This window comes from Macaca thibetana, chromosome 14 (genome assembly GCF_024542745.1).
Source record: "Macaca thibetana thibetana isolate TM-01 chromosome 14, ASM2454274v1, whole genome shotgun sequence".
NCBI classification, from domain to species: Eukaryota; Metazoa; Chordata; class Mammalia; order Primates; family Cercopithecidae; genus Macaca; species Macaca thibetana.
The window spans coordinates 122996705-123022295 of record NC_065591.1 but is presented as its reverse complement, the minus strand read 5'-3'; the positions used below and the strand labels follow the sequence as shown (position 1 = coordinate 123022295).

The 25591-nt window shown below is 39.5% G+C and overlaps 1 protein-coding gene and 1 pseudogene across 4 annotated transcripts in view; one reads left to right on the top strand and one right to left on the bottom strand.

The window, feature by feature from the left end:
• The window catches only part of LOC126934984 (60S ribosomal protein L37-like), an 843215-nt pseudogene extending 820570 nt beyond the window's left edge, over nt 1-22645 (top strand).
• Nucleotides 1-25591, bottom strand: part of NTM (neurotrimin) — a 1177876-nt gene that overhangs the window by 611705 nt on the left and 540580 nt on the right. The window lies entirely within an intron of this gene.

Below are 25591 nucleotides of genomic sequence, written 5' to 3'. Positions count from 1 at the left end.
GGATGCTTCCTCTAGCTGAGATGTCCACGTGGCTCATTCCCTCACCTCTTTCAAGTCATTTCTTCTCTGGAGCCTGCCCTGTCCTATTACTTCTAATCAGGTTCACCCTCACCAAGGCTACCCTTCCTGTTTTCTGACTTTTTTTCTCCATAGAATTTATTTGCCTATATCATGCCTATTTTACTTCCTCAAATTTTATATTGCCTGTCTCACTGTGCTAGAATATAAGCCCAAAAAGAGCAAAGGTTTTATTTACATTTTTCTATTTTGTTCATTAATATAGTACTTCATACATGCCACGATGAGTATCCAATAAATATTTGTTGAATGTGTACGTTTAGCACTCATGTTTCTGTCCTCCCTTGTTTGTGAAGTACTCCATCCATCGTGGTCTTTGTTGCCAACTAGACTGTAAACCCCATGAACAGGCATCCCCCATCTTTGACGTCTGTTTTCCCCACAGTGCCTTGCATCATGCTGATAATTTAGAGAGAACAAGATACTCCTTGATTATAGGCCTGAACTTGTTGTCCCTGGACCTGAGTTCCCAGACAGTAAACCTACCCCATGGGCCCTGAACATCCAGAGCCCCTCCCTCCCCTGACTCCGACACACAGTCCAAGCTCCAAGCCTGCTGCCTCTTCCCTGCCCAGCCATAATTTCCAGTCATTTCCCCTGACATGCAAAGAATCCATCTCTCACTGGCTGCTCTCCCCACCGCAGGCTGTGCCTGCTCAGGCAGCCTCCATCTGTCCTTCACCCGACATCCAGTGCCCCAGCATGACAGCTGAGGTCTATAATTTACGAGTACCCTTCTGCCGGGCCTTGTCTTTCCTTTCTTTTCTCGGGCATCACTGGGGCACAGGCCTTAGCCAGCACCATCGGAGGGGCTGCGGGTTTTGAAATGGAGGTAATCCAAGACCTGCACTGGGCTACGATAAACTACTTGAGATTCTGGGGCGTGATGTGCAGGGGGAAAAGTCTTTATTAACTTTTAACAGGATTCTGGGCTCTCCTCACTTCCTTACTTATTTGCATTTGTCTGTGTGTATAATAAAACCACATTGTGTTCTTTAAAGAAATGTGTACGCGACTTGAGGCTGAGAGCCCGTGAGGGTACGGCCAGACAGCACGCTTCAGTTGTCTTCCCAAACCTCAGTAGGCAATATGTGTTTTTAATAATCATCTGGTAATTAACAGCTGTGATTCAAAGCCTTTCATTTGGAAAAAATAATAATAATTTTACTTCCTGGTGCCAGGAGCCAGATGGGCAGACAAAGAGAGAAGCCTCTAGCTACGTATCAGACAAGTAGAGAAGGTGAGGGGCACTGGCGCCCTGGCCACCCTGCAGCTGGCTCAGCATCTGGACAGGAGAACAAAGCCATGGCCCAGGTACCTGAGCACTGCCTTCTAGCACGTGTGTCTACTTAGCGCTAATTACAGCTCTGGTTTTTGAAAAGTGTTGTCCCTCCCTCCTCTGACTTGTTCTGAATAACCTCTTTTTAAAAAGATGCATTGCCTGAAAAGGAATGGTAAACTGGGCAATTATTTTGAAACTTCACATGACCATGAATTCTTTATTTGGTTCAAAGAAATTACATTGGCCTTTAGGCCTTCTTAGCAGATACAGTCAATATCTTTACAAATCTCTCTTTCCCTTTCTTTGTCTCTCTCCTTTTGACTGTCTCTCTCTTTCTCATGCACACACACACACACAAATGCACATGCACACACACAAACAGATACACACAGAAGCACACAAGCACATGCACACTTCTTTGTTGAATGTATTAGGGGAGGGCAAACAAGATTAAAAAGGAGAGACACAAGAAGCAAACTATCTAGTTATATTTCCCATCAAGTTTAGTGTGTGTTTTCTTAGATGCTTGGGATATGATGGCCCAAATTTATCTGCTTCACCGAAATATACTTAACATGGAATTTAGGACTCTGCTATCGTTTGCATAAAAATAAATGAAGGAAAGAAAGATGGATGGAAGGAAAGAAAAAGGAAGGAAGGAAATAAAGAAAGAAGGAAGGGAGGGACGGAGGGAGAAAGGAGTGACCTTTTACCATCTTTGTTTCTATTTGCTATGTGTTTAACATGGACCTATCATGCCGCACATACCATATAGGAAAGCTCCATGGAGAAGACTGAATTCTGGTCCAGCTGCTGCATTACCTACATCGCTTGAGTGGAAGAGGATCAGTAGTAACTGATCCTTGGCTCTGCACTCTCCCATCCATCATCAGGAACAATAGCGGAGCTGCAGTTGCCTTTCCAACCCTGCTTTGAAGGGCTTAATATGTTGATGGTTGCCATGGCAAACAAGCTTAAAACACCACTGGATGATGTGAATGGCAGAGATAATGCTTCATAACTTTCAACGGCTAGACTCTAGAAGGAGGATTTTTGTATTGCCATTGTGTAGTGGAAAGAACAGCAAAATGAGGATCAGAAGAACTGGATCTGTCTCAGATCAGCCATCACATGGCGATGCGGCCCTGGATGGCAGGCCATTTAACCTGTCTGTGCAGAGTGCTAACTCATCTGAAAAAGTAAGAAATAATAACAAATGCAGTAACTGTGGAAATCATAAGAAAGTAATACTACAAATTATGGCCCAGAAGTTGGAATCTGGTCCCTCCTCTCCATGAACCAACTATGAGACTTTAGGTATTTCACATAATGTTTCTGGGTCACTCTGTTCTGATTGGGAAAGTTAGAGATTAAAGATACATATTATATATTTTGTACTTGTGCCATACCAACAATAGATAAGGAAGAGCTGGTGTTTCAGGCCAGCTAATCATAATGGGAGACAGTGTCCTTGCTTGTAATTTGTCCACTGTGGATGTGGCTTTGTCACTTCTCTAGTGGCCCTGTAGATCACACCAAGGGTGTTAAAGCTACTCCAGATGAGTCAAGTGTTCCACTGTGATTGTCACTGTGGTCCTCTTCATCAATAGGATCTACCAGAAAGCAGCAAATGAAGCCCTAACAGCGTATTTACTCTCATCAGCAGATTCACCTTCATCTTCCTCCTTCACCCTCTGTAGAGATTAGCAAAGATCTTGAGTTCTGCATGTTTCTGAATTAAAACAAGTGTTCAATTATTTATGTGCTTGAAGAACTCCCTGACAAACTGGTTCTATGGTTACGAGTTCATACGAAAGCGGTCTCACCAAAGGTTTCCTTTTGGCAGTCAGGCAACAGGAAGGCTGCCATTTTGCAAGCCACAATCACTCTTACTGATTGTGGTCTAGGGAAAAATGACTGACTGGAGATGTAGGATAGTCCCCTATTTAAGTGTAGCGAGATGGTTTGCAGGTCTGGAACTTTGGAGAACATTAGTTAATCACATAGTGGTTTTGTTTTTTTTGTTTTTTTTTGTTTTTTTTTTTTTTTGAGACGGAGTCTCACGCTGTTGCCCAGGCTGGAGTGCAGTGGCGCGATCTCGGCTCACTGCAAGCTCCGCCTCCCGGGTTCACGCCATTCTCCTGCCTCAGCCTCCTGAGTAGCTGGGACTACAGGCGCCCACCACCGCGCCCGGCTAATTTTTTGTATTTTTAGTAGAGATGGGGTTTCACTGTGGTCTCGATCTCCTGACCTCGTGATCCGCCCACCTCGGCCTCCCAAAGTGCTGGGATTACAGGCTTGAGCCACCGCGCCCAGCCCACATAGTGGTTTTGATAGAGACCAAATGAATAAAAGAATAATAATGACAGTAATTATAATGATACTTGCATGTGTTATTATTTGTTGGATACTGACTGTATGCCAAGCATTGTGTTTTTTGCTTTACAAGCATTATTTTCTTTATGCCAAGCATTGTGTTTTTTGCTTTACAAGCATTCTTTTCTTTTCTTTTCTTTTCTTTTTCTTTTGAGACAGAGTTTCACTCTTGTTGCCCCAGCTGGAGTGCAATGGCGCAATCTTGGCTCACCACAATCTCTGCCTCCTGGATTCAAGCAATTCTCCTGCCTCAGTCTCCCAAGTAGCTGGAATTACAGGCACCCATCACCATGCCCAGCTACTTTTTTTGTATTTTTAGTACAGACGGGGTTTCTCCATGTTGGTCAGGCTGGTCTCGAACTCCCAACCTCAGATGATCCTCCCACCTTGACTTCTGAAAGTGCTGGGATTAGAGGCATGAACCACTGCTCCTGGCCCGCATTATTTTCTTTAATCCTCACAAAAACCCTAAGATATTAGCCATATAATCCTTAATGTACAGATCATGAGATGAAGGTGAGGATTAGAGAAGTTAAGTAACTTGACCAAATTCACACAAGTCTGGTAGATGGAGGTGGAGCTCAAATCTACTCATATTTGACTCCAAAGCCAGTGCTGTCAGTCACCATGCATATTTAATATTTATAAAGCTCTTATGATGTCAGCCAATGTGCTTAATCTAGTATAAGCATTATCTCATTTTATGATCACAAAAACCTAATGAAGGAGGCACTGTTATCCTCATGTTACAGATGAAAAAACTGAGACTCTGAATGGTTTGGTAACTTGCATAGACCCTCCAGCCAGTAGCTAGAAGAACCAGGAATTTATCACATATCTTCTTGACACCAAAGCAATTGTGCTAAGATAAAATCGGAGTGGAATAGGGTAGCACTGTAACATAAAGGAAAGAGAAATCTTGCTGTCTCCTGGGTTCCAGTAATAACACTGCTACTAATTAGCTGAGTTACCCTGGTTTCCTGGGGTCACTTATCCTAATTTGGCAGAAGGTTTTTGTTTTTTTCTTTTTTAGAGGCAATATTAAGTATTTAAAAATATTTTTTCTATTGCTCTTTCTAGTTCTAAAATCATTGATTTAATGTGCAATAATTTTTCATAGGAAAGTAAAACAATCCCCATTAACTCTAGATAAGAAAGTATTTCCAGGTATAAGCAAGGAAGTCAAGGATGATAATAATAATAGTTTGGTATTTATGATGGATCAAACATGCATCTAAGTTCTCCAGTCATTTAGCCCTCAGAAAATCCCTGTCTGGTAAGTCCTTATCATTACCTTTATTTGATCAATGAAACAATTGAGGCAGAGAGGCTAGGTAATTTACCCAAGATCTTACAGATAGATAGATCTTGGGTAAGTGGTGGAGACAAAATTTTATCAGGAAGGCAGAATGATATCATGGAAAGAGTTCAAGTCTAGGTGCTGGGCAAAGCTGGTTTTGAATCTCAACGTTGCCACTGTTACTAGGCTGCAGTTTTATTGGAGTAAGAATCTCATTGGATCTATTCTCCCCCCTCTTTCATCACCTACAATATGTATCTTTTGAATGGATAAATGGATGACTTTTCCAGGTTGAACCAGTCTTCTAAACTGTGTGTGTTGCATTCCAAAGCCAAGAGCTTTCTGTTTTCCATTGCAACGTCACAGAATAAACTAATTATAGCCCTGTCCAAAGCTGAAGATTTTTTAGGCAACATAATCACAGATTCTGGGATTTGAAGGTAAACACACTGTATCTATCAAGGCATATGGTTTTTCTGAGTCTTCATTTGCTTCTCATAAATTTGAGATCATTCTGTCATATATTCTTGTTATGAGAGTTAAGCACAGTACCTTATGTCAGGCACCTAGCACACTGCCTGGCACAATGTACGTGTGCAATTATTGTTAATTTTTCAATTGCTTTCTAAAAGAGGTATCAAGCAAAACAGTAGTATCTGTAGCCTGTGTTGACCATCTCCTTTTTTGGATCATCGTTTCTTTGCTCTAAGGAAGCACCCCCTGAACCCCCAGCATGGTGGGCCTATATTTCCTCCCACCAAGGATCTTAAGGCAGCCTACAGCAAATATACACACAGTGAGCATTAACATCAGTGTGAGAATGACACCTTGCAACAAAGAAAGTCCACCATCTGGGCACAGTCAGACCAAAGTAATTTCCAATCATCTCCAACTTGCTCCCTCGTGAGTTTCGCCTAAAGTTGAAGCTGTTCTTACTTTTCCACTTAGATCCTGGAGAGTGAATTTCCCAGCGGAGGTAATGCATGATGATTTGGCTGCTCAACCCCCATTACCACTGATGGAGCACAACAGGATGCTTAAAATAAGTGGGGTCCCGTTGGCCTTCATAAATGCCTCCACACTTAGCAAATATGTAGCACGTTTAGCTTGGAATCACAGGCATGAAACAGCTTGTTGTCAAGTTCCTACAACACCCAGAGGACCATCCAGAAAGTTGGTATTTCTCTGACTTGGCCCTCCTGAAGCATTGCTCCCTCTACCACATTAAGCCTGCAAGGCTGTGGGGTCTGCTGCTTCTGTTACAAGCACCTCCTCATGACCTTGCATATTTTATTCCAGCTCTCACAGCTATGCATTTTTAGAAGCACCATCTTCACCCCTCTGTTTGAATGTTCTCTCTGACATTATGGAGCTAATAAAGACAAACAGTTGTCTCTCAAGGAGGATTTATGCACAATTTCTCGTATATTCAAGAGCAAAGGGTGGACTTCTGTTTCTGACTATGAGGGAGTAAAAGGGACCTGATTACCTTCCCACTGGAAACAACAACAAGATTAGGATCAACAAGAGAGACAAAACACTGGAAGCACTGGGTGCAGTGGCTTACACCTGTAATCCCAACACTTCAGGAGGATGGGACAGGCAGATAGCTGGAGTCCAGGAGTTTGAAACCAGCCTGAGTGACATGGCAAAACCTCATCTCTACTAAAAATACAAAAATTAGCCGGGTGTGGTGGCACCTGCCTGTAGTTCCAGCTACTCGGGAGGCTGAGCTGGGAAGATCACCTGAACCTGGAAAGTTGAGGCTGCTGTGAGCTGTGGACAAAGGGATGCCCTATCTAAAAACAAAAACCCTAGAAGCAGTGGTTTTCAAGACACTGATATCAGGCAATGAAACATAATTACTCTTGAGAGATGGAAAACGAGATGAGCACAGCATTCATCCCAGCTGACTTCCTGGAGAGCATTTCCAGGCATGGTACAGGGAGAGGTAATCAGGTGGAGGCCAGAGGACTCCCAGAATTGAGCAACTGAAAGCCCTGGAATATCAGGAACATTAGAGTGCTCAGAATAGAATACCAGGGGAGGAGAAACCTGCACAGAGAGCTGAGATCTGAAGAGGGTCCCCTTGAGCATCCAGCAGAGTACTGATCAGGGCATGTGTGCAATAAAACTTCCCAAAGGCCGGGCAAAGAACCTTCCCAGAGGATTGGAAGGAACAGTGCCCAGCACTCACACGGGGCCAGGGATACTGCCTGTTCCTACCAGACAGAATGGAAAACTTGATGAACCCAATAATTCATGAGACATTGAGTTGGGTACTCATGAGTATCTTGTGTCATGATGGGGCCAGATAGTAAACATTGTTCTGATCTCACCAAATAGATATTAAGAGCAAGATCCAAAACAAATTGAATTTGTAGATAAAAGCCCTTCCACAAAGACACTTATAAGCTCAGCTGGCTTCATTGGTAAATGCCACCAAACAGTGAAGGAAGAAATAATATCAACCATACATAAACTCTTTCAAGAAAATTGAGAGGAAAGAATTATTCCCAATTCTTTCTATAAGGTCAGCACTGCCTTAAAAACAAAACTGGAAAAAGACATTATGAAAAACTAAAACTACAGACCATTATTTCCCATAAATAGAGATGCAAAAATTCTAAAAATCATAGTGTTAGTAAATTGAATCAAAAAATCTATAAAAAGTATACATCAGGACCATGTAATCTATCCCAGGAATACAAGGCTAGTTTAACATTAAAAATAATCAATCAGTGTAATTCATCATATTAACAAACTAAAATAAGAAAAGCATATGATTATCTTAATACACACAAAAGCATTTGACAAACTGTAGTATCTGCTCCTGATTTTTATAAACCTCTCAGCAAATTAAGAGAACTTTCTCAAACTGATAAAGAGCAGGTATTAAAAACCTACAGCTATCAGCATATCTAAAGATAAAAGACTGAATGCTTTCTCTGTGAAATCAGGAACAAGACAAGAATGTCGATTCACATGACTTCTATTCAACATTGTACTGGAGAATCTAGCTAATACAATAAGGCAAGAAGAAGAAATAAAAGGCATTCATGCTGGAAAGGAAGAAGTAAAACTGTCATTTGTAGATTACTTGATTGTCGTATAGAATATCTGATGAAATCTATAAAAACTACTAGAACTAACAAGTGTAGCATTGTTACAAGACAAGAAATTCTATGCAAAAATCAGTTGTATTTTTATATACTAGCAATGAACAATGTGAAATTGAAATGTTTAAAATGTCATTCAAAAAGGTCATTAAAAATTTAAATACTTAGAGGTAAATTTGACAAGGGATATCAAGATCTGTACGTTGAAGACTACAAAATTGCAGTGAAAGAAATTAAAGAAAACCTACATAAATAGAGACATATACTGAGCTAATCAGCCATGAGACTCAATATTATTAAATGTCATTTTCTCCATATTAATGTATAAATTCAACACAATTTCAATCCAAATACCAGGAAATTTTTTAGTAGAAATTGGCAAGCTAATTAAAAAATCTATATGGAAGTGCAAAAGATACAGAAAAATCAAAACAGTTTTGAAAAAGAAAAAGTTGGAGGCCTACCACTATCTGATTTGAAGACTTGATTTAAAGCTATAGTAATCAAGTTGATTAAGGTGGCTCACACTTGTAGTCCCAGCACTTTGGGAGGATGAGACTGGAGGATTGCTTGAACCCAGGAGTTCAAGACCAGCCTGGGAAACATAAGAAAACCTCATCTCTAGAAAACAATTTTAAATTAGCTGTCTGTAGTGGTATGTGCCTGTAGTCCCAACTATTTAGGAGGCTGAGGCACGAGGATTGCTTAAGCCCAGGAGGTAAAGGCTGCAGTGAGCTATGATTGTGCCACTGCATTGCAGACTAGGTGACATAATGAGACTCTGTATCAAAAAACAACAGCAACAACAACAAAAAAGCTTTAGTAATCAACAGTATAGTATTAGCATAAATACAGAAAAATAGGTCAGTGAAGCAAACCAGAGTCCAGAAATGGATCCATGCTGACAAAGACAACTGATTTTTGATAAAGATGATACAGCAAGTCAATGGAGAAAAGAAAAGCAATGAAAATATTTGAACAGGCACTTCACCAAAAAAGACACATGGTCAGAAAGTAAGCACACAAAGAGGCGCTGAACATTATTAGTCATCAGGGAAATGCAAATTAAAACCACAATGAGATAACACTATCAGAATTAGAATTGCTGTGATGAAAATTCCAAAGTTGGAAATGATATGGAGGAAATTAAACTCTCATATACTGCTGGTGGGAATGAAAAATGGTACAACCATTTTGAAAAACAGGGAATTTCTTAAAAGCTAAATATACATCTACTATATGATTCAGCTATTCCACTTCTAGATAGTAACTCAAAAGAAGTAAAACCATATGACCATAGGCTATGGTCTGAATATTTGTGTCCCTCCAAGATTCATGTTGAAAGCAATTCTAACTCTCAAGGTGATGGTATTAGAAGGTGGGGTCTTTTGGGAGGTGATTAGGTCGTGAGGGCAGAGCTCTCATGAATGGGATTAATGCTCTTATAAAAAAGGCCCAAGGGAACTTGTTTTTCCCCTTCCACCATGTAAAGACATAGCTAGAAAGTGCCATCCATGAACCAGAAAGTGGGTCCTCACCAGAACTGAATTGGCTGGTGTCTTGATCTTGGACTTCTCAGACTTTGGAACTGTGAGAACAACTTCTGTTGTTTACAAGCTGCTCCTGTAATGTTTTGTTACAGCAGCTTGAAAGGACTAAGACACCATGCAAAGACTGGTTTATGAATGCTCATTGGAGCTTTATTTTTACTAACCAAGGACTGGAAACAACCCAAATGTACATCAATCAGTGAATGCATAAACACAAGATTTATGCATACTGTGGAATACTTTTCAGTGATAAAAAATGAACTACTAATACATGCAACAACATGGATAAATCTCTAAAGGATTACACTGAGTAAAGGAAGCCAGAGAAAAGTGAGTACATCATGTGTGATTCCAAATATATGAAACTCTAGAAAATACAAATGAATTTATGGTGACAGAAAGGAGATTAGTGATTGCCTGAAATTGGGGGAGGGGATAGAAGAAGGAGGAAAGGAGGCTGACAGGAGGAACAGATTACAAAAAGAAATAAGGAAACTTTTGGAAGACAGAGGAAACTGTGTCTTAAGAAAAAAAAAAAAAACAAATCTGAAGCTGGTTGTCAGCAGCTTCTAGGTAAGATATCAGGAGTTGGGTGAGTGGGCTCAAGCATGTGCCCTATGAGGCAGAATGGCAGATTTTAACCGGTACATGACCTTCCTCTAGAAATACTCAACTAGTAAGGGAAGAAAGCCTCAAGTGAGCATGTGTACGACTTCAGTAAACACTGCACATGCCGCCCCTCCCAGGTGCTGGCAGGACACTGCACATGTAGAATGCCAACCTAACAAAGTCCAAGTCAAAGGTCAAATTGTGCACTAAAATCTCTCAGGTCACCCACTTGGCCCTCTTCTAAGTGTACTTTACTTTCCTTCATTCCTGCTCTAAAACTTTTTAATAAACGTTCACTCCTGCTTTAAAACTTGCATCGGTCTCTCCTTCTGCCTTATGCCTCTCAGTCTAAGTCTTCCTTCTGAGGAAGCAAAAATTAAGGTTGCTGCAGACCTGTACAGATTTGCCACTGCTAACAACACAGCATATTGAACTTGACTCTAAAATAAGAGGTGACCTGAGTAAGACTTAGAAATACGGAGGGAAAACGATCTGATTGCCTACCTGTAGCATAAACATACACTTTGTGGAGATACACAGGAAAGGAAAACATACCGAAAGGAAGAGAGGAAAGGTTTTTCAGATACTAGTTCTCCAAATAAATAGAAAAGAATGAATTGGGCCCAGTGAAGTTAAGAAAATCACTTGGAACACAATTGTCCCTGGTGGCAAGAAGTGTTAATGAGGCGTTTAACATCTGGACTTCATTTACTAGCTGAGGATAAGTTGAGACAGACTAGGCTGGACCATGTAGATAGGAAGAGGACAAAAAGGAAATGGTTGGAAACAGAACTTCATCACAGCTAAGGGACAACAAGACCCTTTTGTACCTCACCAGATTGTTATGTTTTCCTTCCCTTTTTTTACTTGTATTATGGCGTTGTGTAGTTTATATTTAGAACATGTACTTAACCATTTTTCTGTTTTGTTGCTCTAAAAATTTGCATTTCTTTATCACTACACACCCGGAGTATAGCATGACATCCTTGTTTTCCCTACAATGAGAGACTAAATTCCTAGCCTTATGTTGTTCCGTGGAGACACCTGGCAGCAGCAGAGGGTGAGACGCAATACTAGGGACATATACTCCACCATGAGCAGGCCTGCACCCTCCACCCCTGACCAATCGGGGCTCCCTCTCTGCTGCTAGTGTTCTGCTCTTTTCTCTACTTCTTCCTTCCTTCTTTTTCATCTTTTTCTTCCTTCCTCCTTTCCTTGCTGATTTTATTCCTTCCTTCCTTCTCTTTTTTCTTTCTTTATCCCTCCCTCCCCTGCTTTCTTCCTTTCTTTCTTCCTTGGTTTTCACTTGTCTTGGCTGGGCACCATGGCTCCCAGCAATTTGGGAGCCTGAGGCGGGCAGATTGTTTAAACTTAGGAGTTTGAGACGTACTGGGCGACATGGAAAAACCCTGTCTCTACAAAAAATACAAAAATTAGGCTGGTGTGGTGGCATGCATCTGTAGTCCCAGCTACTTGGGAGGCTGAGGTGGGAGGATCACTTGAGCTGAGATCATGCCAATGCACTCCAGCCTGAGTGACAGATCCTGTCTTAAAAAAAAAAAAAAAAAAAAAATCACTTGTCTCTATGAGTTAAATGTATCTACTGCAGGAAATTTGGAAAATGCAAATAAGTAGGAAAAGAAGGGGAAGAAAACCTAAGCGATCTATTATCCCACTGGTTATGGGTAACTGCTCACGTTTCATTTTATTGATACATATGTGTATACATATGATGATTTCTATTTATCTCTAGTGTATTTATACACACACACACATATTTAGATCTATAAATATACACACAGAAGTGTGTGAGAAGGTAGTTCTGACAGCTAACAGCAGCATTCCTCCTCTTAAGAACTGTTTGTCTTTATTTGGAGGATGTTTTGAGGGTATAAGCATTGGAAAGAGAAAAGACAACAAAGGTTATGTGCAACTAAATTGTTCTTCCAAAGACACTGGAAACATTCCTTCTATTTTTGAGAGAATAAGGAGAGAGAAGGGGAAAAAAGAGGCCTTGGAGAGAAGGGAACCAGTTCAGTAGCCAGAAATACTCCTTGGTGGGGACAGGGGCAGGGAAAAGGCATTTCTACAAGGAGGAATGTCCATCCATCATGTTTTAGTTGTTTGCAGGGTGGCATGAGGTGTGATCCTTCTAGGTAACCCACAAATGCCTCTATGAAAACATTTCCTACCTAGCACAGCCTTGGATTTGTGGAGGGTTTGGAGTAGTGAATCAGTATGACTCTGAAGGCTTGCAAACCACAGACTTTGTGTCCCAGCTGAAGAGTTTCTGATTCACTGAGTCTTGGGTGGAACCAGAGAGTTTGCAGTTTTTACAACTTCTCAGTTGCTGTTAATGGTGCTGGTTTGGGTATCACATTTTGAAAACCACTCCATTAGTGAATTAAAGGCAAGGGACTGACTCTCATGTTTGAGTAGATATCAAGACAGAAATAAAATAACTACCAGAATCAAAACCAATAATAAGATTCCAGTACAGAGCTGGAGAAAAACCAGAGCCAGGGAAGACTCTGGGAGAGCAACCCTTTCCTCCCCACCCCTACTCTCTTCAGCCATGGGGAGCATGGACAGCTTGCTGAGGCTTTTGTTGGTGGGGACGGTGGCATCACCTTAAATATTCTTGGTGTTATGCACTGCATACAAGATATCACGGGTATTTTTCCATGTCATTAAGTAGTTTTGAAAAACAGATAAGAGAAATTGTAGAATATTTGTATGCTGACAAAAGTAATCTAGGGAAAGTAGAAGATAGAGGACATAGAAAGAGTTGAGAGTTGTCCTGAGTTGGTGAAAGAATTTGGTATCCGATACCAGTGAATGGGTTTGTTTAGCCTTTCTGTCTCTCATGGCTTTCTGCCCCACCCCCTCTTTCACCCCATCAATGCACTCACATTGTCTTGTCAAGGTCAAAATGGCCTCGGAATTGCTAATCCAGTGTGCAGTTCTCAGTCATCACACAGCAGCATTCTGCCCTGCTACGCACTTCCTTGTTACAGTTCAGTCTCTTCCTTTAGCCTCCAGGATACCACACTCTCCTGTTTTGTCTTATTTTTTCCTTCCATCACGAGGACTTTTTCCTCTCGACCACTTTGCAGATTTCTCTTCTTCCCTCCTTCCCGTCAGTGCTGGAGTGCCTAAGGCTCACACCTTGGGCGAACTCTCTTTTGTATTTATATTCACTCCATTTTAGGATCTTATTCAAGGTTTATGGCTTTAAACACCATTTATATACTGATAACTCTCAAGTGGGTCAGTCCTGTGCAAGACACCTGCCCTAAGCTGCAACTGTCTAGTCAACAAAGCTGGCAGACATCTTGAAGTTAGCATGTCCAAAAATGACTGCTGGTCTTCCCTAACCAAGGTTATCCTCATCTCTGTTATCCAACTCCATCCTTCCAAGTGCCAAGGCCAAAAACTTTTAGGTTAACTTTGACTCCTACCTTATTTTTACATCTGACAACCAATCCATTAGGAAATCTTGTTGCCTTTACATTCAAACTAATCCTGTCTTGTCACCTCTACTGCTTCCACCATCATTTATTTCTTGCATTATTGCAAAATAGCCTCCCAACAAGTCTCCCTGCTTCCACTCTTGCCCTCTAGAGCCTACAAACACCAGTGCAACCACAGAGATCTGTTTAAAACATGAGTCATTTCGTGTCATTCCTCTGCTCAGAAGCTGGCAATAGATTTCCATTTACCTAGAGTAAAAGCAGAAGTTTCTAGAATGGCCTCCACAACCCCACACTTAGGTGGTTACCTCTCTTCCCCTCCTCCCCACCTTACTCTTATTATCCTGTCCTTCCCTGCTGCTCATTCTGCACCAGCCACATTGACTTCCTTCCTGTTCTTGAACACACCAGCAATGCTCATATCTGCAAAGAGAACTTTGCACCTTTTTCCCCCCCATATAGAACGTTTTCTTCTCCCCCCATAAAACTTGCTCCATTGTTGCTTTCATGCATTTGTTCAAAGAACACCTTCCAAGTGAGGACAGTTACAATTCACTTTAAAATTGCAACCCCACCTCCTCATTCCCTGCTATGCCCCATCACCTACCCAGACATAGTTTTCTTCTTAGCATTTATCATCTTTCAACATTTGCTAAAATATGGGGTTTACATTATGCTTCTTACCCATTTTCTCCCTGCAAAAATGTAAGCTTCTGAAGAGCAAAGACTTTTGTTGTTTGGTTCATTGGTATTTCAGGGTTTATGCCCATAAAAAGATATGGAAGGCCCTCAATATATTTTTCATGAATAAATGAGATGTGTAAATTTCAGTTATTTCATGATTTGTGTTATACTGACTGTGTGTAATCATTCTATTGGGTATTTAGGTTGCTTCCACTATTTTTCTATTTCCTAAAACACTACAATAAAACAGTCTTTTACAAAAATACTTTTCTCAGTTATTTTTTAATCACCCTAGGAGATAATCCTATTAATGGGAACACAGGTATATTTTAACACATTTGTTTCATGCAGCCAAACTGCTTTTTGTCTTACATCTCTAATGTTAATGTTTAGGAATACTTACTGCCAAAATGAAGTCAATATTTTTCTAACTTTTACCAATTCATGAGACAAACACAGGTCCATCTTAATTTTATATTAATTTAAATTATTTGATAAAAAGTGATTAGAAGTTTATGTTTCTCAAACATTCATAAATTTTAACTAGCTCTTCATATTTTCAGTTTATTTTACTATTGAAGAATTCATGTTTTTCTTATTTATTTAGGAAGTTCTTTATATATTAAGGGTACTAATGGTTGGTTATATTGCTACAAATATTTACCCACATTGATTGTTTTCTTAATTTATTTTTCAGATAGCTTATTGTTAGTTCTCACTAATTTTTGTATGTTGATTTTGTGGCCTATAATGTCAGTGAATTCAAATATTAGTCTTGCCAGTTTTTTTGGTACAGTCAGTCTTTAGAGTTTCCTCTGTATAAGATCCCTTCAATACTAAGAGAGGCAATTTTACTTCTTTTTTAATTTGGATGCTTTTTATTTATTTTTCTTGCCTAATTGCTCTGTCTAAAACTTTCAATACTACATTGAGTAAAAGTGGTGGCAGTGGGCATCCTGTCTTCTTCTTGATCCTAGAGGAAAAGTTTTCAGCTTTTCACCATTCAGTATGATGTTAGCTGTGGACTTGTCACCTAGGACCTTTGTTATGTTGAAGTACATTCTTTCCACACCTAATTTATTGAGAGGTTTGTCTAATGAAGAGATATTGAATTTTTTCAAAAGCACCTGCTCAGACTTGTTAGAATGACTTATTAAAAAAATAAAAGATAAACAGTGCTGGAAAGAATGCGTAGAAAAGAGAATACTTGAACACTGTCAGTGGGAATGTTAATTAGTATAACCATTATAAAAAACAATATTGAAGTCCCTTTCAAAACTAAAAATAAAATTACAATATAATCCAGCAATTCCACTTCTGGGAATATATCCACAGGAATTGACATTAGTATATTGAAGAGATACCTGCAATCTCATGTTCTTTGCAGAATTATTTATAGTAATCAAGATATGGAAGCAACTAAGTGTCCATCAATGGATGAATGAATAAAGAAAATGTGACATATACACACAATGAAATACTATTCAGCCTTTACAAAGGGGAAATTCTTCATTCATAACAATATGAATGAACCTGGAAGACATTATGCTAAGTTAAATAAGCCAGGCACAGAAAGACAAATACTGCATGATCTTACTGCATGTGGAATCTTAAAAAGTTGAACTTGTAAAGAGTAGAATAGTAGTTTTGAGGGACTCAGGGGTGGGGTGGGTGGGGTAAGGGGAGATGTTGGCCAAAGTATTCAAAGTTTTAGTTCAACAGGAAGAATACTTCACTTAGACAGAAGGACTATGTTTTAGTGATCTATTACATAACATGGTGACTATAGTTAATAATAATATATTGTATATTTCAAAGCTATTAAAAAGTAAAATTTAAAAGTTATAATCACAAAGAAATGATAAGTAGTGAGGTTAAAATATGTTAATTAGCTTGATTCAATCATCTCACAATGTGTACATACATCACAACATCACATTGTACTTCACAAATGTATACAATTATTATGTCTGTTAAAAATAAAGTAAAATAAAAAAGATTTCTCTTGCTGCATATTATGTGTTTTGGTATGTTGTGTTTTCATGTTTGTTCGTTTTAAGATTTTAAAAAAATTCCCCTTTTATTTCTTCCTTTACACATTAATTGTTCAGCAATGGGTTATTTAATTTCTACATATTTGTAAATTTTCCAATTTTCCTCCTGTTATTGATTTCTAGTTTCATACCATTATGGTTATAAAAGATACTTGATAAAATTTAAATCTTAAGTTGTTTAAGACTTGATTGAAGACCTAGTATATGATTGATCCTGGAGAATGTTATATGTGCACTTGAAAATAATATGTATTTTGCTGCTGTTGGATGGAATGTTCCTTATGTTTTTTAGGTTAGGGTCCCTTTAATCTATTATGTTGCTCAAACCCATTGTTTTCTTATTGATTTTTCTGTCTGAGTGATCTATACATTATTATAAATGAGGTATTTGAGTCCCTTACTATTATGGCATTGCTGTCTATTTCTCCCTTTTGTTTTGTTAATGTTTATGTATCTAGGTGCTTCAATACTGGGCACATCCATATTTAAAATTGTTATATCCTCTTCATGAATTCATACCTTTATCATTATATAATGGCCTTTTTTTGCCTTTTCTGACAATTTTTGATTTAAAGTCTATTTTTTCCAGTATAAGTATAGCCATTCCTATTCTCGTTTGGCTACCATTTGCATGGATTATCTTCTTCTATTCCTTCACTCTCTGCCTATATCTGTCCTTAAAGCTAATATGAGTCTCTTAAAGGCAGCATGCAGTTGGATCTTCTTTTATAATTAATTCAGTCTTATATGTCTTTTGATTAGAGATTTTAATCCATTTACATTTAAAGTAATTATTGATGGATAAGGACCTGTTCTGGCTATTTTGTTAATTGTTTTCTGACAGCATTGTTTTCCTTCCTTCCTCTCTTTCTGTCTTCCTCTGTGATTTGATTTTTTGTAGTAATAGTATGCTTTGATTACTTTCTCTTTTGTGTATCTCACACAGGTATTTTCCTTGTGGTTATCATGAGGCTTCTATAAAATATCTTACAGTTATAAATCTATTTTAATCTGAAAACAACCTAACTTAAACTGCATACATAAATTCTACACTTTAACTTTTCTTCTTCCCACATTATACGTTACTGATGTGACAAATTATGCCTTTTTTATATTGTGTATTTATTGACAAATTATTGTAGCTATGGTTATTTTTAATGATTTTATCTTTTAACTTCTATAGCAGAGTTAGAGGTAATTTATACACCATCATTACAGTATTGTAGCATTCTGAATCTTACCTTTATAATGAGTTTTATTTGTTCATATTGTTGGTGTCCTTTCATTTCAACTTGAAGAACTCATTTGAGAATTTCTTGAGAGGCAAATCTGGTGGTGTTGAGTGCCCTCAGCTTTCATTTGCCTGTGTGAGCCTTTAGTCTTTTACATTTGCATAGGACAGCTTTGCTGAGTAAAGTATTCTTGCTTAACAGTTTTTTTTTTCCTTTTAGTGCTTTGAATATATCATCTCCTCTCTCCTTATCTGCAAGATTTCTGCTGAGAAATCTGCTGATAGTCTTATGGGGAATTTTCTCTTGAATACAAGTCACTTTTCTCTTGCTGCTTCCAAAATTTTCTAGGTTTTTGACTTTTTCAAATTTAACTATAATGTGCCTCATGACAATCTCTTTCTGTTTAATCTATTTGGGGTTGTTTTGGAATCATGGATTTGGATGTTCATTTCCTTCTCCAGATGTTGGGAGTTTTTGTCATTACATCTTTAAATGACCTTTCTGCCCCATTCTCTTTCTCTGATCCTTCTTAAACTCCTATAATGTGTGTATTGCTTCCTTGATTGTGTCCTGTAAGTCCTAGAGGCTTTTGCCACTGTTTTTCAATCTTTTTTTCTCTTTATTCTTCTGACTGGGTAATTTCAAATGACCTGCCTTTGAGCTCACCGATTCTCTTTTCTTCTTTATCAAATATGTTGTTGAAGTTCTCTATGGAACTTTTCAGTTCAGTCATTGTGTTCTTCATCTCCAGATTTGTTTTTTAAAATGATTTCTTTTTGTTGAACTTCTTGTTTTGTTCATGTGTTATTTTCCTGATTTTTAGTTATCTTTTTGTGTTCTTTGTAGCTTACTGCACTTCTTCAAGATGATTATTTTAAATGCTTTGTCAGGAAGTTTGTAGTTCTCCATTTCTCTGTGGTCAGTTACTAGTGCTTCATTTTGTTTCTTTGGTCATGTCATGTTTTCCTGATTATTTGTGATCCTTGCGGCTTTGCACTGGTGTCTGCATTTTAAAAATTAGGCATCTTTTCCAGTTTTTACATATTGCCTTGTTATGTAAAGTCCTTCACCAATCAGCTTCTACAGAGATTTTGGGTGGGGCCATCTAATGAGGTCCATAGTGAGGCTTGCTATTGAAGTCCTCATGCTGGAGGGGCCTGTGTCTAGGTCAGTGGATGAATGAGCCTAGAACTTGGGTCCACAGGAGTCAGTCCAGTGCCTGGGTCTGTGAGGGCAAGACTAGAGCCTTAGTCCCCATGGATGAGCCTGGGGCTTGGGTCCACTCCATTCTGAATCCACAAGAGCTGACCTGGCACTGGGGTCCCCTGGTATGGGCCTGGAGACTGGGTCTATGGAGATGAACCTAAAGCAGGTTCTGTGGGAACCAGCCCGGTGCTTGAGTATCTTAGGCTTTGAGTCCTCAGGGGTCCTAAGTCAATATAGACCAGCTTGGAACCAGAGATTGTAAGGGCTGGCCTAGAGCCTGGAACCACATGAGCCAACCTGGAGTCTGGAGTCACTAGAGCTGGTTGGGTGCTGAAGTGGGTCTAAAGCCCAGTTCTGTGGATGCAACCCTAGAGGCTGGAGTTGTGGGGGCTGGCTTGGTATGGAAGTGGGTCTGGAGTCCGGGGCCACTGAGGCAGGCCTGGAGACTGGGGCTATAGGCCTGGCCTGGAATTGGGGTTCACTGGAGCTGATCTCTCTGTTGTTGGGTCTGCAGCAAAGTAGGCTACTCACTTTGCTCTCTTCCCCTCATGCAAGGCTATCTTTCTCCACACTAGGCTGAGTGGCCTTTGGGGGGTGGTGTCATGAGTAATGTGAAACTCCTTCTTACTCTCTTCAATGCAGCTTTCTTATTTCCCTGCTCCACCAAGGTGCTGTGGCCTCTCATCTGGATTCTTTGACTCCTGTGAAAGTATTTTTGTGTGTGCATTATTCCAAGCAGTGTTTCTGTGAGGAGACAAGAGCTGGGATCTCCTGTTCTGCCATCTGGCTGACATACTGTTTTTAAATTTTATGATGTTTGACATTCAGAGAGATTTGATCTTAATGCAGCCAAATTCATCAGTCTTTCATCCATTATTTATGTCATTGCTTTGGGCATACACAGACTTTCTCCTTCCAAAATCCTGATGTATATTTATTTGTATTTACTTCTACATTTTTAAAAACATTTAATTGAAAAACAATCATTGTATATATTTATGGGATGCAAAGTGGTATTATGATACATGTATACATTCGGGAATGATCAAATCAAAGTAATTAACATACCAATCACCTAAAATGTTTGTCATCTCTTTGTGAAGAGAGTATTTTACATACTCTCTTTGGCTATTTTGAAATGTACAACACATTATTATGAAGTATACTCAGCTTTGTTGTGAAATAGAACACCAGAACTTATTCCTCCTATCTAACTCAATACTTCTAATGTTAATGACTTTGCTTTTTTACTTTCTTCTCTATAATCCAAGAGTTGGGATCTATATAGATTTTTCGCTAATAGTTAATCAGTGATTCCTACAACAATTTTGACTATCCCCTTCTTCCCTAACTGATTTCCCAAATTGTCATATTCATACACAAAATTCCTATATTGTATAAGAGTGTTTCAGGGCAATCTATTTTGTTATACACATCAATCTATCAACTCTTACGCCTAAAACTCACCATTTATATTATTGCCGGTTTGTGGAATGTTTCAAAATAGCCGGGGCTATTCCTCCTATCCTGTATAATTTTTCTATTTTACAGTTTTCTTGTCTGTAGCTAAAAATCAGCATTATTCTCCCAGAAAGCCATTCCAACAAAACCAAACAAAATTATTGGTATTTTGTTAGGAATTGCCTTAAAACAATAGTCACTTGGGAAAAAATGGTATCTTGATAGTGTTTAATATTTCTATTAGAGAGATGGTTTATTTCTTCCTCCTATTTGTCTGTTGCTGCTGCTCTCTGTTTTGTCCCATGATGCACCTCTCCACGCTCTGGGCACTCTTCCCTCACTCAGAAGTTGAGAGTGGAGAGTGAGTTCTAAACCCAGTGCCACCACCTGCTCGTTGTGTGACCTTGGACAAGATGCTGGATCTCTCCAAATCTGTATGTTATCTGTAAGATGGAGTTATTACAGTAGCTACTATTGTGATGATGAGATCATTTTAAAGATGAAACGGGAATTTATGCTAAAAGCAATTTATGTGGAATTAAAGTAGCACTCATTATATGTTGACTTTTAAGAATCGACACTTCATCACTACCATATATTTTTCTTTTTAAAGAGAAGGAGTAAAGCTCATTGGAAAAGCAGACCCTGATAGATCAGGAGTTCCAAGTATGGGCTGATCCCTGGTGAAGGTGGGATGGAAGACGTGGTGTCAGGAACTCTGCTTTGTAAGGTAATCTCCAAGTTGAGTAGAGAGGAAAGAAGACAAAGCCATGTCTGAGGGTGGTTTGGGCTCTTCGTGAGCATCTGAGAGAAGGCAGCAGGACACTGTGGGAAAGGGAGCCACGTCTTTCCCACCAAGGACAGGTGCCATGGTTGTATGACACACACAGTTGCACAGGGCCTCAAGCTCAGAAGGGCCCCACATTTGGTTTAACGCTCTGCAATTGCCATCATGAAATACTCGATACTTTTAAAACCAGGGTCCTGTATTTTCATTTTGCACTGGGGTCCATCCATGATGCATCTACCCCTCCACCCCCTATTTCCACCCCTCCCTTGGCTTTTCTGGCCTTCCATCTGATGGAGTAGAGACAGCCTTGCATTTGTCTAGGACCTCACGCCCTAAGGCCCCATGGACACACCATTAAATGAAGAAATAACAAGGCCCGCAGCATTGAGGAGCCCACTACTTGCTATAATGAGGATGGTAAGGTTGAGGAATATACTTTTCTAGAAATATGAGTATTGGACATTGGTGAAGAATAAACACATAGGCCATGATTTATAAAGCTAGAGAGCTAGGCATGGCAGAGGCAGAATCCCTGCCCGTGCCTCTGGATCCTGTAGTTCCCAGCAAAACTGACAAATGCATTGAGTGGCTCCTTTCCTTTGTCCCATCCACCATGCCCAGTTGCTTCTAGGGCAGCTAATTATTTCCTTCTTAGTAGTAGATGAGGGAATTCAAGAGCAGTTAAAGGAATAACATATACTGTTCTCATATGCCTGGCATGGTTCTAAGCAATTTACATACAGTTTTCATTTATTCCTGGCAATGGCCCTGTGGTAGGTGGTATTATCTTTATTTTACAGATAAAGAAACCAGGCTCAGTGGATTCACCAACTTGCCCAAGTCATGCATATAGTAGGTGGTAAAAAGTTGACATAATCCCAGGTCTGTATGTCACCAATTGCTTTGTTCTTTAGCAAAACACTTGTTGCTTTTTGTTCTTTTAGTATATTATACTGTCCACCAACTGGAAACTGAGAAAGACAAAGAAATATTTTATTACTTTGTCCCAAGCACTGTCCTAAACATATTACATGTTTTAACTCGTTTAATTATCGCAAGAGCTCTCTGGTCTTGGCTGCAGAAGCGAGATGACGAAGGGAATGTCATCGTTTGGAAAGCGTCGCAATAAGATGCACACATTGTGCCGCCGCTGTGGCTCTAAGGCCTACCACCTTCAGAAGTCGACCTGTGGCAAATGTGGCTACCCTGCCAAGCGCAAGAGAAAGTATAACTGGAGTGCCAAGGCTAAAAGACGAAATACCACTGGAACTGGTCAAATTTAGGTATACCTAAAAATTGTATACCACAGATTCAGGCATGGATTCTGTGAAGGAACAACACCTAAACCCAAGAGGGCAGCTGTTGCAGCATCTAGTTCATCTTAAGAATGTCAACGATTAGTCATGCAATAAATGTTCTGGTTTTAAAAAATAAAAATAAATAAATAAAAATTTTCACAAGAAAACTAGGGTTCAGAAACTTTAAGAAACTGCTGTAAGGACTCACAGCTATTTAATGGCAGAATAGGATTCATATCTAAGCCGTCTGACTCCAGAGACAAAACCTGCAGCCACTATATGATGCTACTTCTCCTAAGAAAAGTTGAAGGGAAAAGTTTTGGTGGTAAATTATTGGTTGCGTATGGAAAAGGTCAAGAACAATTTCTAGGTTTCATGTTTGAGCACCTGGTTACAAGATGGCATCAATAAAACGTGAAGTACAGAAGGTTGAGTTGCAGGTTTCAGGGGAATGAGGGTTACATCAGCTCTGCACACACTGAGTATGAGGTGCCTGGAAGGGATCCAACAGGATGCTATACAATACTAGCACGTTACTGAAAGTGTTGCTGTAAGGATTAAATGAATTAATATATGTGAAGTGCAGAGACCCGTGCCTGGCACACAGTAAGCACAGTGTAATTCTTTGCCATTATTGTAACCCAATAAACAACTAGGTCATCAAGAAGCTAGAAGATCATAATGACCCAGTAAGCAACTGGGTCAAGTGGAGCTAAGAAGACAGATTTTGGCGAGAGATATAGAATAAACAGTTGTGAACTTATAGGTAACTAAAACTATAGGAGAAGGGGGGGATCTCTTAAAGAGAAAGTGTGGGATGAAGAGAAAAGAGTGTTAGGATGCAAACATTATGACAGGCATACAATTGCTTTCAAGGTATTGAATAAAGGCAGGTAATTAGAAAGTTTCTGAAGTTTCAACAAAAGGAAGGATTTTCCTTACATTTAGAATAAGGCATTGAGTCTCTGGCCAAGAAAGACAATTCTTTGGTAACCAATATAAGCAGAAATAGCAAATGAAGTAAAATTAGACAACTCCTAAAGAAAGGGGCCCAAAATGCTCTGCTTATTACCTGAACATGAACATGAGTTTGTGCCCAACATCACTATACATGGATAATTCCCCAGCTTCACAATTAGCTTCCAGCTAAATGTGCTATCCTGGCTTCTACATGGTCAAGAGATCTGGTCTTGAAGAGCAGTGATCTAGTTCAAGATATTGAATACACACACACCCACACACCCACTCACACACCCCTGCTGCTTTGGCTAGTGATATGGTTTGTCTATGTCCCCACCCAAATCTCATCTTGAATTGTAGTTCCCATAATCTCCACGTGTAGTGGGAGGGACCTGGTGGGAGGTAATTTAATCATGAGGGCGGTTACCCTCATGCTGTTCTCATGAGATCTGATGGTTTTATAAGGGACTTTTCCCCCTTTTGCTTGGCACTTCTCTTTCGTGCCATCATGTGAATAAGGGTGTGTTTGCTTCCCCTTCCTCCATGATTGTAAGTTTCCTGAGGCTTCCCCAGCCCTGCTGAACTGTGAGTCAATTAGACCTCTTTCCTTTATAAGTTACCCAGTCTCAGGTTTGTCTTTATTAGCAGCATGAGAATGAACCAATACAGCTAGTGATCCTGGAGGAGTTCTCCTGATTTCTCGGGCTCTATATGAATGTCCTGCAGAAAGCCTTTTGTGCCATTCATCTGTATTTGATGTTTCTCCTTTGCAACCCACTCCTGCCTCTAACATAGCACTTACTCACTGAATTTAATCTTTCTACTTTTTGTCTTCTCTGTTAGATTATAAGCTTATATCTGAGATAGTTTTCCTTATAGTCCTAGGATCTGGCACAGTGCCTGATTATTGTAGGTGGACAAAAACTCAATTTTTAACTTATTCCTGGAAAGTACATTTCTAATTTCAACACCTTCTGTATAGTTCAGCCTCACTTCTCTTCCTAGACTGAGCTCAGAGAATCTGTGCGGATTCAATGCTCTAGATCCCTCCTTGTTCAATGTGGGAGTTTAATTACTTTTTAAGTTAACATTGTTAAGGTATAATTTACAAGCATTAAGATGAACATACATTAAGTGAACAAGTCAATGAATTTTGACAATCATATATTCCTGTATAGTTGCCACCATAATCGAGATACAATGAATTAATTCCATCACCCCTTATGTTTCCCTAGTTAATTCTCCATCCATGGCTCCAAAGACCACACTTCCCAATATCAAGGTAAGTTAGAAAGATTAGTAGCAAGAGAGAGATTTGAAAAAAGCAGTCAAGGTACGCTTTATGGAAAGGACACCATAGACTTTCTCTCAGATATCCCTCAGCAAATTATATCTGGGCTACAATGTAAGAAATCAGTAGAACTTCACAAAAAGAATACACCAAACAGGGAAGCCTGGCACTGGGCTGAGAGCAAGGACAGAGGGCGCTGGTTCTGACTTTGATGTGAACTCACCATGTAAACCTTGGAAAATCCTTTTCCTTTGTGAACTTCTTATCCTTCTCCTCCTTGGCTTTCTCCTCTTCCTCTTATAAAATTATTAGCTAAATCTTTAGGACTTTTCTTTCCAATGTGAAATGTCTAGTTTTTAAAGGAAATCACAATTCCCTCATCTGTAAAATGGGAATAATTACAGCATCTGCCTCATTGTGTTGTTATGCGGGTTAAATGAGGCATTCATGGAAAGTGGTTAGAGCAGAGCATGCATGTAACACAAAGTCTCAATCAATGTTAGCCATGATGATGATGTCACTAGTGATGATTATGATTGTAAGAGAACAAGGGAATTATCCAAAGACCCAGGACACAAAGGAGTCATGAAACAGAGTGGTGAGTGTGTGAGCACTGGGCTTGGGTGGGGTGTACACCTTCTGTTCCTGTGCCCCAGGTGGCCAGGGTGTACCAGGAACCTGAGGCAAGGAACTGAATGACACTTTCACTCTGCAAGGCTGTGGAACATTCCCTAAAGTTGGAACCTTAGACAATGTCTAAAAGTTGAATTAGAAAAAAGATTCCAATATTAACATGGGGGCAATAAGAAATGTGTCTGTCTTGACCTG